The following is a 13,917-nucleotide window of genomic DNA, read 5'->3' as shown; positions in this document are numbered from 1 at the left end:
TTGATGAGGGTAGAAAGGATCACTGGTAGGGATGGGCAATGATGAGATGGTGGTGCACCGCTTGTTTGAAGCCATTGTGGGAAGAGTGCGGTTAAACTGCCTCAGGAAGGTCGTTACAGAAAAGGGGGGGAAAATAGAAACAAAATGAGTTGAGGTGTTCAGTCAACCCGGATTTGGGAAGTTCAAGCAGAAGGGGATTACTGGAAGAACGGGCGCATCTTGGAGCAGCTGATGATGGTCGTAGGGTTCAGGGATTAGAGGGAGATGAACTGTTGGATGGGTGGTAAAAACACAGAGGCCACCAACCTCTCAACGATTTGAGAGCAACAGGCCCTGAGGATACTGGAGAAGAGCAACACCCACAGTCATTCAGGGTGATTTGTAACATGGGAACTGAAGGAAAAGGTTGGATCAAGGAGAGCTTATTTATCTGGGCCTTGAAATGCTGATGGTTTTGGTTAGTTGGGAAAAACCGAAAGAGGCAGGCGATTCCAAAGTTTTGTGGTGTTAGGAAAGAAAGAGGATGCGGATTTATGGTTCTGCATGTATGCGGAAGCAAATAGGAAAGATGGCGAACTGAAGTCAGGTGAGTGTAATGACCACACGAGGAAGTATCATGGGTAGAGTAACTGTAGTTGATAATTCTGCACATATAATTAAACAAATGTGGGGTTGAATGTTTAATCGTGATATTTTAGTGATAAAAGTGCAACCACTGAGAAGTTCCATGCTACCCACATGCCCCGACCCAGCTGGCCATTCCTCCCCACTCACATCGAGCTGTGCATGGGGGCCCACAGACCTGCAGCGAGGACGTGACTGTCTGCGACGCGACCTGCTGTGCATCGGTTCCTGCAGTGTCCCACCGGTTTTCTGTCTTGTCTGTCTCCTCTCTGATGTCTATCTCGCATGGTGTGATTTCTTTGGCCCCAAAGCATACATAATTATGGTTCCCATTCGTCGTTTAGTCCATGGGTGCGTATGATCGGTAAGGGTAAAGAGTTTTTATTGCATTATAATTGTTATTGCTTGCTTCCGTGTATATTCCCTCCTTGTGACCAATGTTTGTTTTTTAATTAAATATGCCTGGTCTCGGGGATTCGGGTCATCGTGGTCACTCTTTGGGAATTAGGAGAGGTCGCTGTGGGTGTATTGGCAACAGCTATTTTCGCAATATATCAAGACCGTACCGTGCGCCTCTTGGCTTCACTCAGCCGCTAATTAGAAATGAGGCGCACGGTATAATTCACATAACGCTTGGCTGGTTCGATGGTTCCATGGGTGTGGTAAAGGGCATTGCATCAGTCGCCCATCCCCCCTCACACACTATTGGATGAGGGCTGCATTTGAAGGCTGCCCCCCTCCTACCCGTCACTCGTACGGTCCTCCACCTCCCTCAAGCAGGAGTGAAGATGTTTCCGCGCCTTAACTGGCACCTGGTGGCCTTCCAGAATGCTTGAAAGACCATAAAAGGCAGATTACAGAGGGTAGAACATTTAATAAGGTTTTTAAATTTAAATGGATGGCAGTTTTTAGACACACACATTGGGGAGGGTGGACATAGTCTGTCTATCCATAAAGCGACGCATATCTAATATCACATATCTCCCTCCCCACCACTCCCTACCCTGCGTACTTGTAATAGATGCCTTATAAAGGGGTCACATGATCACATCTATTTGCATAAGGAGGAGGTACTGTCCGATTTGCTTTAACAATAGTACGCATACGGTATATGGAAAGGTGATTTTCAAATCATCTTTTCAATAACCGGTATGACTAAGACCCCCTCTGTGAACCTCAATGAATGCATCAGCCTGTCTGGGTCATTTTCCTTTGAAAATTACGCATTTTTGTCCTACCTTACAATCCATGTGGCCCTGCAATCCATGACAGACTTTACGGCAGACAGTGAGTTTTATGGCAAAGTTTCTAATTCCGCACATGCATAAAGAAGCTATGGCATCACTCGAATGGTTCTAAACAAAATAACCCAGAAGCATGCTCGCTTCTATCGAACAAGCTTTGTATGTTGAAGCATTGCTAAATATGGCTGCCATGTCACTCACTTCACTCCCAACTTACTTTTGTGACAAAACAAAATCTCCTCATAGAGGAGCGAATTATTTTAAACCGGATCATGTGGAAAACCTTTAAAATTTTCCAGGAGAACATAGGGGAGTTTTTCCAACCTGGCATCAAAGAGAATATTTCAGAGTTCTGGTTCGGTTTGTTATCATGTCGCACTTTGTACAACCGGATGTGCATAATCTTCTTCTTCTTCTTTATGCAGCAAAAGGCTGTGGGGTAGTATTATAACAACGCTTCCCTCACTTCTTCTTCCTCACTCCCCCCCATTCCCACATCCATCGGTCGATAAATCGCATCACATTCTCCAGCAATATAAGCATTTCATAAAACTTTGAAGAACACACAGCAATGATCAATGGGTAAATCTAAAAGAACTCAAAATTTCTCTCGGGAATTTCCCCGGCCTCCCGACTAATTAATTACACACAGACATTTCACGACTAATCCGCTTTTTGGTGCATGTTTTTATCACTTCACATAATATGTGAATGACATGTCCATTGTCCATGCACATGTGAAATAGAGTTTGTTTATAAGCCCTGTACTTGCACAGGATTCAGACTTGTAAAGGTGTACAACTTGTTTGATTCAGCTCTACCTGCTGCGACAGGACGCTCCTGCCACTGGCCCACCACCGACTACAGCATCTGCAGCCAGCTCATCACCTACATCATCTATCCACTTTGAGTTATTTTGATGCTTATTGTGCCACAAGGGCTATTTGCTCTTATTGGGCCACATGTGACAAAGACGCCTTGCGTTGAGGCCACATGGACCCTTTTGTGCATTATTTTTGTGGGTCCTCCAGGCCACAAAGAACTCCCATAGTGGAGAGGCCGTTTGTGCCATTGTGGAGCACTGGGTGCTTGCTGAGAAGGCCCTGTGGTCATAGAAGACACATGTTGTGCCAGGACCCAGGGCTCCAATAGACAGCATTGGGGGACTGCAGAAGGGTCTTATATTGGGTACTAGTGGGGTCACCCGTGGGAATCCCACGGGCATGGACGTCTTCATGTAGATGTTGCGCATTCAGTTTTACAAACTGGTTACTGGCAATTTATCAGATCCACAAATGATGTCATCTACACAATGTATTTACTTCTGATAACATGTGAATGCATGTGCGTGCACATGGGAAATACAGTTTGGAATGTGTTATTACATCTTATGTAAAATGTGACTTTAAGAGCTCAAATCCTCTCCCACCCCACCCCCATCCCACCCCCCCCCCCCCCCCCACATCACGCACACTGCACCAGAGAGTGGATCACCGTGCAGGGGGGGGGGGGGGCTGTGCATGTGCATAGTGAGTGAATGAGTAACCTTAGCGGAGTGAGGTATGAGCAGAGTGAGGCACAACTCAGTGCCCCGACCTGCTGACAACAGACATGGAGAGTCTGAAGGAGGAGATGGGGATAGTGTTGTGGAAATTACTCCCTGAGGGTTAATAATGCGTAAAATAGAGCAGATGTTTACCAACGCCACCACAGGTGTATGGAGGTTATGTTTTCACCCCTGTTTGTCTGTCTGTGTTTATTTGCTTGTCTGTGAGCAGTATATCTCAAAAGGTTACGGACGAGTTATGACAAAACTACATGGATGAGTTGTTTCGGTGACAAGACCAAGCCGATTAGATTTTGGTCCAGGTCCTGATTCAGATCTGGCCTATCAGTGGGATAGAAAACGTAAACTGCTCAAACAGGTGCAGGTACGTACCGAGTGCCATTCTAGTTCCTTAATTCGTGTTTTAGAAAGACGTTAAGTAATAAAATATATCAGACTAGCAGAAGTACCCGGCATTGCCGGGCGGGGGAGGGGAGGGAGAGGGGAGGGGAACGGGGGGGAGGGGAGAAGAGGGGGAGGGGGAGAGGTGGAGAAGAGGGGGCGGGGAGGGGGAGAGGGGAAAAAAGGGGGGATGGGTGAGGGATGGGAGGAGGAGGGGGTGGGAGGGATGGGAGGGGGGAGGGTGAGGGATGGGAGGGTGGGGAGGGGGGAGGGGGAGGGGGAGGGGGGAGGTGGAGGGGGAGGGGGAGGGGGAGGGGGAGGGCGGAGGGGGAGGGCGGAGCAGGGAGGGTAGGGGGAGGGGGAGGGGGGAGGGAGGAGGGGGAGGAGGGAGGGGGAGGAGGGATGGGAGGGTGAGGGGTGGGAGGGGGGAGAGGCGAGGGGAGGGGGGGAGGGGGAGGGGGAGGGAGGGGGAGGACGGAGGGGAGGGGGAAAGGGAGGGGAGGACGGATGGAGGAGGGGGAAGGGGGAGGGCCAGTCAACAATGACGTTGCAGTCTCATGGTCGGAGAGCAGCACAACAATCGCGACATCGTCCTGCATCTTCGAAAGAGCACAAAGCGGATTTGGAGACTCACCGATCCTGTGACCCACGCCCTCCAGTACCGGCGTTGCCGGGGGGCGGGCAGGGGAAGGGAGACCCGTACTTTCCCAACCCGTACATTCGCCCTCTCGACTCAAGCTCGTATTCGATTCGTATTCGAAATCGAAAGGGGAAAGGGGAAATCCTTCGTATTCGAATTCGTAAACACGAAATATGAATTAAAATTTAACTCATATCGCACAAAATCGACACAAAACACGATCGCATAAAGGTGAAAAAACGCAATGGCTTTTCGCCCTGAATTACGTGCAAACGTGTGACGGGATGGAACATCACGTGATCGCTCTGAGCGAATCAGAGAGCTGCTCGCACTGGCTGAGATTAGCGGGTACTTCGCTGAAATGCGCTGAGGTAAATATGAATAAAAAATATGGATCTCGTCAAATATTGTCTCGGCCATGTTCGTCCCAAGCTCAATGGCCATGTCTATGCCAAATATCAAGCACGTGAGCCTCTCCGTTTCGGAGTCTATCGGTAACATTACACACACACACACACACACACAAACTGTGTTTTATATACTAGGGCATGCCCGTACGTGGGTGCCCGTTCCTTGGCAAAAAAAAAAAAAAAACGCTACCCGTACGCTCTACCCCGCCCGTACGCCCGTAAACAAAAAAAACAACGCTCTTCGCTTCCGCCCTTCGCTCTGACTGAATTGGGAGAAATAATGCGCATAAGAAATCGAGAAATTATTATTTTCTCCGGAAGAAATCGAATTACGAACCGTAATGGCGCACGCGCTCGGCTCGCTCTCACATCGGCCACGCCTACGCAACAACGTGTTCTGTGATTGGCTGCCGGAAGTGAAGTCTTCACTGTCCGGAAGGTCGCAAATCGCAGTTACGATGAATCGCAAATTAGTTTTTATTAGTTTTAAAACATAGTTTAACGCCAACATAGTTTGCCAACGTGAAATAAATGAATACGCTCTCAAATGTGCCGTCCGAGGCAGAGTCTGTTTGGCACGTTCGGCACACGTGATAGCTCGCTGCTCTCTGATTGGTTGAATCGTTTTTTGGACATAGCTCGGTAACTACTTGTCCGATTAATATGAAACCTTGAAAAGGCACATCCTCGGGTCCCCAGCAATATACCTGGCAAGTTTAAAGTATATCGGACCCGTGGTTGTCGAGAAACAGCGGTCACAGACATACAGACATACATACATACATACATACATACATACACACAGAGATTACTGGAATTATAGATAGATATAGATTAATATTCTGAATGTAGCCTGTGGCTGCTTTTTTTGTTTGTTTTTGTTTTTTTGTATACTGAATCGAGGCTCGTGAAAGAGCTGAGTGGTTGCATCATTGCTGTGAGTGCAGCTGTGCCCCCTGTTTCCAGTAAGCTGGTACTCATTTTGCCCACCTCGGAAGGATGACAGGATGAATCAACCGACGTGGTGTTATTTAACAGCACGACAGGGCTCAAACTCAAGACCCTAAGATCTTAAGCCAACCATCTTAATTGTTAAACCAACACCAGTCTTTTGATAACAGATATCCGTCACCATTTGTCTCGATAGTCGACATTCACCCACCCCATTGTATTTATCTAAAAATATCAACCTGTTTTACCATTTATTCGATGTATCTACCCTCTATTTTCAATCCTTAATGTCCTTTTTGGCGTTTTGGTAGGCCCTCCACCCTTAGTTTAGTCAAGAAAAACCACCTCCACTATCCGGACCAGGCTGCAGCACCAGAATTTCGGGGTGTGAGGTCGTGGAAGGATCGCCCAGCAAAGGACTCGTTGATCAATGGTGAGTGAGATGGGAGGGGATAGCGCATCGTTGATGACGTGTGAGCCAGTTGATAAAGGGGCGCAGCATCGAGACGACCTGGGTCCGACAACAGGGATGCTGCTAACAATCTGCACTCTGCAGAGCCATGGCACAGTGCCACGCCCACCTCCAACCAGCCACGCCCCCTCCAACCAGCCACGCCTCCTCTCTCTCAGACCTCCACTGACTGTTGTTTGTGACGCCCTGCATCGGCTCCAGCAGTGCCCCACCGGGCTCAGTCGTATTTCTTGTCTTGTCATTCCCTCAGTGTTTCTCTCGTGGTACAAATGTGGACCCAGTTAAGTTAGGATTGGGGATGGGTTAGGGGATTATAACAGTTGCTTGAATCATTTATTGTACATTGCGTCTTTTTGTTCCCTCCCCGTGCCATTTGCCATATTGACATTAAACCCGACTTGGTTGGTACCTGACTTGGTAACAAACAAAGACCTCGGGTGAATTCTGCTTGTCCTGGTGGTTTCATTTGGTGGTTCTGGTAATCTCCATTGAGGGTTCATTGGTTGCTGGAGAAGATCGTGCACGTGATCAAGGTTTGCTCAGCCTTATTAGATCGGTCACATGGTCGCCTAATGACACAACACTTGCCCGCTTTGGGACTCCAATCTGCACGGTAACGTGGTGTTCTGATGCAGATCCGACGGGGTCTTTGAAGAGGGTGACTGTCGCAGCCGTTTTAGCACGACTCGGAAAATTCGTAGAGGCCAATCGACCAATCAATGTATTGCAAAAATAAAACTTTTTAAATTTGTTATTTATGTTATTTATTTGTGATATTATATTGGGCACCCTTCAATGCACCCACAAATGTTTTAATGGGGAATAATAGCAACACAAAAGTGAAAATAACCCAAATTTGTGCAATGTGTGTTTGTGTGTGCATGTGTTTCTGTATATGTGTATAATTTACGTGTTTGTGTGTGCGTGTGTATATGTGTTTGTGTGTGTGTATATGTGTTCGTGTGTGTGTGTGTGTGTGTGTGTGTTTGGGTATATATATATATGTGTGTGTGTACATGTGTGTGTGTATGTGTTTTGCAACTAGACCAGACGGCATCAGCCCACGGGTCCTAAAATCCTGCTCTTCCGCTCTATCTCACCCTCTCTCTGTTCTTTTCACCCTCTCTTTTGCTCAAGGTCATCTGCCATCAGCTTGGAAATCAGCCAACATTACCGCTTTACACAAAAAAGGTGCAAAAACAGATCCTTGCAACTACAGACCAATCAGCCTGCTCCCAATTATCAGCAAAGTCATGGAATCCATAATTTCTTCGGATATCAAATCCTTCCTCTTCTCCAATGGCTTGATCTCTGATCATCAAGTTGGATTCAGACCAGGTCATTCTACTCTGGACATGTTGCTTCTGCTGTCTCAACAATGGATGGAGGTCTTCAATGCCAAACAGGAAATCAGAGCTGTCTTACTTGACATATCACATGCCTTCGATACGGTCTGGCACCCAGCTCTGCTCACCAAACTCTCCTCCTATGGTATCCATGGAAATCTCCACTCATGGCTTGCAGACTTCCTCTCTGGTCATAGGCAACGTGTGGCCCTGAATGGATTTCTCTCATCTCCCCTTCCTGTTCTGGCTGGAGGTCCCCAAGGTAGTGTACTAGGCCCTGTGCTATTTTTGGTCTTCATCAATGATCTCTCCGACTCTCTGGAAAATCCTCTCTATCTCTTTGCTGATGACTCCACTATCTGCCGCTCCATACCTCATCCCTCAGATCGGCAATCTGCAGGCTCCTCACTCTCTGCAGACCTGGATAAAATCACAGACTGGTCAAACAAGTGGAACATGTCCTTCAATCCTGACAATTCTCACACTCTCACTATGTTTCTCCGAAAAAACCGACTGGAAAACCCTCCCATCCACTTTCTCAACAATCCTCTCCAAGAAGTTCTGTCGCTCAAGCTTTTGGGTCTCACTATCTGCCATGACCTTTCTTGGGAAAACCACATTTCCAAGCTGACCTCCAAAGCCAGTCGCTGACTGGGCATCCTCCGTCGTGCGAAGTCCTTCCTTGGCACACCTGAGCTCCTCACCACATACAAGGCTTTCATCCGCAGCTCAATGGAATACTGTTCCCCCCTCTGGGCCGGTGCTCCTGCCTCACACCTAGCTCGGCTTCACGCTGTTAAAACCAAAGCTTTCAGAATCATTGGAATCTCCTGCGATGAAACCAACTCCGAGGGCCTTTTACTCACTCACCGCAGGCAGGTTGGTGGTCTTTCTGTCTTCTACCGACTCCTCTCGGGCCTTGCTCCCCCAGCTCTCTCTGTGCTCTGTCCCCCAAATATTCCTTCAGGTCGCACATGATCTGCCTGCAACCCTCTTATGGTTAAACTGCCAATATCTAGGCTCTCTGCTCACCTTCACTCTTTCATTCCCCTTTTCTCCCACCTCTGGAACAAACTCCCCCACTCTCTTCAATCCCACTCCTCCCTCCAGGTCTTTAAAACAGCTGTTCACCACCATCTCTTATCTTCCCCCATCCAAAACCTTGATCTTTTCTACCCCCGCTAATTCACCCCAGATACACGTTTTTGAAATTCCAACTTCTTTCCTGGAAGTCCTTGCAGTGTCCATGTGTTTTATACCTCTCCCACCTCCCCCCAAGCCCTCCCCCTCCCACATTTCTCTCGATGTCCCTGCTCTCAAATGTTGTGTTTGTGTGTACATGTGTGTGTATGTGTGCAGGTGTGTTTCGGTATATGTATGTGTGTGTTTGTGTAGGTGTGTTTCGGTGTGTGTGGGGGGGGGGGGGTGTGGGTGTGTATGCGTGTGTGTGTGTGTGTGTGTGTGTGTGTGTGTGTGTGTGTGTGTGTGTGTGTGTGTGTGTGTGTGTGTGTACACACACGACCAATGAAGTGGAGCAGATGCCAAGTTTGAGGAAAATGCTTTCATCTTTATCTTTCATCACCGTTTCCAACTACTTTACTCATCGCTGGGGATGCGGACTTTGTTTCTTTTTTTCTCTCTATCTCCGCGTTGCTTATACCCCTCCGCCCCGGTTGTCATGGCCACTGTGCAGGTATCCATGGTGACGCGCGGCCGCGGGATAAGCAGCACAGCGAAAGCAGTGTCACATAGGGTCACGGGGGGGGGGGGGGGGGGCGTGGCGACCCCCGGGCACAGAAAATTACCGTCATCACAGCTGGTTGTCGTCATAACTCTAATGTGGATTCAAATAATTAAAAGAGGAAATCGTGTGTCACGTGATGCACAAGTAGTGGCATTTCAATGATATTTAATTTTACAAAATGCTCGCCATGTGTGTCTGCACCGTCTGTTTAGCTCTTTGAGATTGATGACGCCATATATGTATGGGCTTTATGAAGCACAGAATATTCCATCTTCAGTCAGCAATAATTTTTGCTCCAAAGGGTCCACCTTTATTTATTACCTCCGCCACCAAAGGTGGATGGAGGTTATGTTTTCACCCCTGTCTGTCCGTTTATCCGTTTGTGAACAAAATATCTCAAAACGTTGTGGACGGATTCGGAGCAAATTTGGCAGAGATGTAGCGTATGTGACAAGGACGAAATGATTAGATTTTGGTGAAGATTCGGATCCGGCTACTAGAATTTTTAAAGCGATTCTTCACCATTGGGAGATCGGGCCAAAAACTATACATAGCAGGATATCTCAAAAAGTTGTGGATGGATTTGGACAAAACTTGGTGGACATGTTGGGTGTGTGTCAAGGAAGAACCAATTCGATTTTGGTGAAGATCTGAATATGGATTCGGATATGATAATTATTTAATTTTTAAGTGATTCTTCACCATTGAGTGATATGGCCAACCAGGTGGAGGTATGCTCTCTACCGAGTGCCGTTCTAGTTGCGATCTGCATTCGCCTGAATAACAACAACTTTGTCAACTGATTGTTTGGGGGTTTAAATGGTGCCGAACCACACCTTCACTTGGATTTACCTTTTAATTTACATCAAAGGTATTATCCTTCCTACTACCACCTGGCTCTTTGGCTCCTTCACAGATCAGGCGCCAACAATGAATGGATTCGGACCTTATACACGCACCTCGTTCACAGGTTTCTGGGAGATAAATATTAAAAGGTCACCACCTGAATAGGTGTGGTGGGTTTACCAACTCAGAATGTAAAGTGATGCCAATATTTTGGAGTGGAGTTGCGATGCCTCCTGGTGGACCTTTTGCTGTCGTACGAAAGAATAAAACAAAAGGACACTCGAAGGATTGGCACTGATGTACCACCATATCATTGGAATTTGTCCAATTTTTGTGACATTCTCCCAAATGGACAAGGTCACCTCCACCCACACGAGGTCCACCATATCAATAAATAAATAAGGGAAGTCCACCATGTCATTGGAATTTGTCCAATTTTTGTGACATTCTCCCAAATGGACAAGGTCACCTCCACCCACACGAGGTCCACCATATCAATAAATAAATAACGGAAGTCCACCATATCATTGGAATTTGTCCAATTTTTGTGACATTCTCTCAAATGGACAAGGTCACCTACACCCACACGAGGTCCACCATATTAATAAATAAATAAATAACGGAAGTCCACCATGTCATTGGAATTTGTCCAATTTTTGTGACATTCTCCCAAATGGACATGGTCACCTACACCCACACGAGGTCCACCATATCAATAAATAAATAAGGGAAGTCCACCATGTCATTGGAATTTGTCCAATTTTTGTGACATTCTCCCAAATGGACAAGGTCACCGACACCCACACGGGGTACACCATACCAATAAATAAATAAATAAGGGAAGTTCACCATATCAATAAATAAATAAGGGAAGTCCACCATATCAATAAATAAATAAGGGAAGTCCACCATATCATTGGAATTTGTCTAATTTTTGTGACATTCTCCCAAATGGACAAGGTCACCTACACCCACACAAGGTCCACCATATCAATAAATAAATAAATAAATAAGGGAAGTCCACCACATCAATAAATAAATAAGGGAAGTCCACCACATCAATAAATAAATAAGGGAAGTCCACCATATCAATAAATAAATAAATAATGGAAGTCCACCATATCAATAAATAAATAAATAAGGGAAGTCGACCATATCATTGGAATTTGTCGAATTTTTGTGACATCTTCCAAATGGACATGGTCACCTACACCCACACAAGGTCCACCATATCAATAAATAAATAAATAAAGGTCACCTTGTGTATAAGGACAAACACATGAATAATATATCATTTCCCTTCTCCCAAATGGACATGGTCACCTACACCCATACATGATTATTCATTCATTCGCGAATGCTTACAAAGGACTGCAGGATTTGCTTGGCATGTTGGACTGCAAGTATCCTTCACTCTTCAAGCCACCATTTAATTTGTGAATGAAATTCGCAGAAATGTATATGGAGTACAGCATCCCATCGGTGGATCCAGAACTTTAAGGGGAATGATGGGGGAAGCGAACCTTGGGAAAGAAGAAGAAACTTCCCAGAGAACTGCATCAGCGGTTGCACTGCTCAACATATGAACACAGTGTCTTTGGCTACAAGTGCAGGTCCCAATGCCAGAATTTGAATGGCATGCCAATCTCGCACGTCAAGTGAAAGCCAATCTCTCTGCTGATGTTGCACCATGTCCAAAGTTGGAATGTCTACTGTAGGTTTTAAAATACGGAGTGGAACGTGACCCACCGACGTGTCGACCCTTACCAAATGGCATGATTGGCATTGTCTCATCCTTCAATAACTGAGAAACAAATTTAAATTTTTTTTTAACTTATCATAATTATAAATAATTACAAACTTAGCAGGAGTGGGGGGGAGGGGGGGGGATCAACTTTCTGATATACTTGTATATTCCACAGGTACACTCTGCTTTACTAACAAGCATCCTGACTTCTAAAATCTGATGTTATGATTTATGGGAGCGAGACATGGGTAATGAACGTAGAGCCACAACGAAGGCTGGAAAGGGTGGAAATGCGAATGGTTCGGTGGATGTGCGGAGTATCGTTGAGAGAGAGGAAGACAAATGATGAATTGCGAAAGATGATGGGAATAGAACCTGTGATTGATACTGTGAAGAGGAACAGGTTGAGATGGTTTGGTCATGTGTTGAGGAAGGATGAAAGTGACTGGTTGAGAAGAGTGATGGAAATGAATGTGGAAGGAAGTAGAGGACGGTGAAGACGGAGAAAGACTTGGCTAAAGATGGTGGAACAAGAAATGCGGGCAAGGGGTTTAACAAGGGGAGATGCAGAAAATAGGGCAAAATGGAGAAGATTGCCATGGGGACCGCAAGGCTAACCCCCGCTCCAGCAGGGAAAATGGCCTTAAAATGCATGTTGTTGTTGTTGCTTGTTGTTGTATTCTGATTTGCCAATCCGAGCAGTTCAAATCAACGAAGCTTGTTGGATTTCAAGGTCATCCTTGAAGATATAATTGGTCCACAAGAAGAGGTAAAAAAAAGAAGGTAAATTCCCAAACTAGGTGGGTTTGGGGCTGTCTGTGAAACTTGGGGGACTGTCTGTGAAACTTGGGGGACTGTCTGTGAAACTTGGGGGACTGTCTGTGAAACTTGGGGGACTGTCTGTGAAACTTGGGGGACTGTCTGTGAAACTTGGGGGACTGTCTGTGAAACTTGGGGGACTGTCTGTGAAACTTGGGGGACTGTCTGTGAAACTTGGGGGACTGTCTGTGAAACTTGGGGGACTGTCTGTGAAACTTGGGGGACTGTCTGTGAAGCTTGGGGGACTGTCTGTGAAGCTTGGGGGACTGTCTGTGAAGCTTGGGGGACTGTCTGTGAAGCTTGGGGGACTGTCTGTGAAGCTTGGGGGACTGTCTGTGAAGCTTGGGGGACTGTCTGTGAAGCTTGGGGGACTGTCTGTGAAGCTTGGGGGACTGTCTGTGAAGCTTGGGGGACTGTCTGTGAAACTTGGGGGACTGTCTGTGAAACTTGGGGGACTGTCTGTGAAACTTGGGGGACTGTCTGTGAAACTTGGGGGACTGTCTGTGAAACTTGGGGGACTGTCTGTGAAACTTGGGGGACTGTCTGTGAAACTTGGGGGACTGTCTGTGAAACTTGGGGGACTGTCTGTGAAACTTGGGGGACTGTCTGTGAAACTTGGGGGACTGTCTGTGAAACTTGGGGGACTGTCTGTGAAACTTGGGGGACTGTCTGTGAAACTTGGGGGACTGTCTGTGGCAAAATAAAATGTAATGGTCACCCCTCCATGGTCACACAGATCCCTCCAAATACGAAATCGAAAGAACGTGTGCCGAAAGGAATGAAGACTGCACCTTCTCCAGTGAGGTGGAGGATGTGAGCCTCACTGTTAGACAAAGCTCCACACCAAGCCAAAATGCTGAAGAGGTGCCATTTGGCCCAAAACACAATGCAGACTCATCTGCAGATGAATATAAGAACAAACGAGCCTGAACCCAGACAAAAAGATGTGGGGTGAAAAACATGACCTCCATCTACCTTTGTTATAAATATAAAATATAACCACCTTTAGAGGCCATTTTTCCCCGCAAAGCGGGGGTTGGCCTTTTTCGGGAACCGTGGTTGTTGTTGTTTTTTGGTCCCCTTTTTAAAGCAATGTTTTACGGCCGGATGCCCTTCCTGACGCCAA

The sequence above is a fragment of the Myxine glutinosa genome, chromosome 5 (assembly GCF_964187855.1).
Source record: "Myxine glutinosa chromosome 5, kmMyxGlut1.1, whole genome shotgun sequence".
NCBI classification, from domain to species: domain Eukaryota; kingdom Metazoa; phylum Chordata; class Myxini; order Myxiniformes; family Myxinidae; genus Myxine; species Myxine glutinosa.
The sequence above is the reverse complement of the archived record's forward strand: the minus strand, read 5'-3'. Positions refer to the sequence as shown.